The sequence below is a fragment of the Sinocyclocheilus rhinocerous genome, unplaced genomic scaffold (assembly GCF_001515625.1).
Source record: "Sinocyclocheilus rhinocerous isolate Xijiao unplaced genomic scaffold, SAMN03320098_v1.1 scaffold268, whole genome shotgun sequence".
NCBI classification, from domain to species: domain Eukaryota; kingdom Metazoa; phylum Chordata; class Actinopteri; order Cypriniformes; family Cyprinidae; genus Sinocyclocheilus; species Sinocyclocheilus rhinocerous.
This window is the reverse complement of record NW_015650002.1, coordinates 295,647-297,946: the sequence shown is the minus strand read 5'-3', so window position 1 is coordinate 297,946 and position 2,300 is coordinate 295,647. Positions and strand designations below refer to the sequence as shown.

General features: G+C 34.6%; 1 pseudogene; it reads right to left on the bottom strand.

Moving 5' to 3' along the window:
- LOC107711282 (beta-1,4 N-acetylgalactosaminyltransferase 2-like) overlaps nucleotides 1-2,300 on the bottom strand; it is a 38,758-nt pseudogene that overhangs the window by 35,430 nt on the left and 1,028 nt on the right.

Genomic DNA, 2,300 nt, shown 5'->3' with positions numbered 1-2,300 from the left:
TTGATAATAATCAGAAATGCAGCGCTGATAATAAATCAGCATATTAGAATGATTTCTGAAGGATCATGTGACACTGAAGACTGGAGTAATGATGCTGAAAATTCAGCTTTGATTACAGGAATAAATTACATTTGAATGTATATTAAAATAGCAAAACGTTATTTTACATCATAATAATATTTCACAATATGAAATTTTTTCCTGTATTTTTGATTCAAATAAATGCAGCCCTGATGAGCAGAAGAAACATCGTTTTAATTTCTTTCAAAAAAAGAAAGAATAAAAATTTACTGACCCCAAACTTTTGAATTGTAGTGTATATTGTTAGAAAAGATTTCTATTTTAAATAAATGCTCTTCTTTTTAACTTTTTATTCATCAAAGAATCCTGAAAAAAAGTATCACAGGTTCCAAAAAAATATTAAGCAACACAACCGTTTCCAGCGCTGATAATAAATCAGCATATTAGAATGATTTCTGAAGGATCATGTGACACTGAAGACTGGAGTAATGATGCTGAAAATTCAGCTTTGATTACAGGAATAAATTACATTTGAATGTATATTAAAATAGCAAAACGTTATTTTACATCATAATAATATTTCACAATATGAAATTTTTTCCTGTATTTTTGATCAAATAAATGCAGCCTTGATGAGCAAAAGAAACTCCTGTAAAAAAACATTAAAGATCGTTCTGATCCCAAACTTTTGACCGGTAGTGTAGGTGTCTCACATTTTAGAGCAGTCAATGTAATTTATGAAAGAAATCAATTAAATCTGTATGTGGGTGTGTGAAAAATTCAGATGTAACCCCCTTTGTAATTGTTTTCATAAGTAACTGTAACTGATTACAATTACATTTATTTTGTAATTAAATAACATAATTCCGTTATATGTAACTGGTTACTCCCCAACACTGGTTGCGATGTGAGAGCAGGAGGAGTCAGGAAGGCACTTGGCGTACTCCACCAACTCGTAAAACTCACGGATGTCCAAAAGGCCGAGCCAGAATACAATCCAGCGACGATTTACGAAACTGCCATCAGTTTGTCATCTGCTTGAAGAACCTGAGGATTTGAAAGCAGATAAGACATTAATGATAAATGGGAAAAGACTGGGAATCACAACAGGGCAACGTGGAGGACAAAACACACAAGGGATTGATGACGTTTGTAGCGCGGGATCTCCAGAAGAGCTTGCCCAAGTCCTGACGAATACACTCCCACAAGATCTGACCGGTTCCCTGGCCTTGTTTACTGCTGCTGAACACAAATTTGTCCAGGTATGGAGTGCCGCTGTTCACAGGCTCTGTGGTGATTATAGCAGCCGCACTGTACCTGCAACAGAACGCAAGTGCATATTCATTAAGCTCATATTCCAGAAGCAGAATACTTTAAAACTATGTCCCTGGTTCACCACAAGGGTGAAATGCCATTAAAAACAGTGCAACTGTGGCATGTAATGGAGTGTGTTTGGTATGCTGTGTCATGAGTGAGTTGTGTTTAACCATCAATCTTGTTTGTCACATGAATGTCTGTATAGAACATGCCTATCAATGAGCTGCATGTGATTGTACATGACAAAATCATAAAATACAAATTTATATTAACCTTTTTTGCATGTCAAAGTAATTTTTTACATGCCTGGTCAAATTTATTTTTGCAAATTCATTCAGGTCTGAAAATATTAGTAACTTATTTTTAAAAATGATTCATTTCATAAATTGTAGCTAATCTTCAGCCAAATAATTTAATGATAACTTGTGAGAATGTGATCACAAGCATTGCTTTAAAAAAATGCAATTAACAATAATAATACTATTTATGTTAAAAAAAGTCAAGTATTAAACCTGGTCCTCACTCAATTATGTATATATTACATTTCCTATTTATTTACTCTCATTTCCCAAAGATTCAACTTTCTGGTTACAGGGAGCAAATTGTGTCACTTTTGACAGGTCATTTTTCTTTGGCTATACAGAATAAATGAGGCTTGACATATATAAACAAAGACAGGTAAATGGAATGCAGCCTGCCCTTAAAGGGGTCATATGATGCTGCTAAAAAGAACATTATTTGGTGTAATGAAATGTGTTTATGCGGTTTAAGGTTAAAAAAACACATTATTTTCCATATACTGTACATTACTGTTTCTCCTCTATGCCCCGCCTTTCTGAAACGCGTCAATTTTTACAAAGCTCATCGGTCTGAAAAAGCGAGGTGTGCTGTGATTGGCCAGCTATCCAATGCGTTGTGATTGGCCGAATACCTCAAGCATGTGACGGAAATGTTACGCCCCT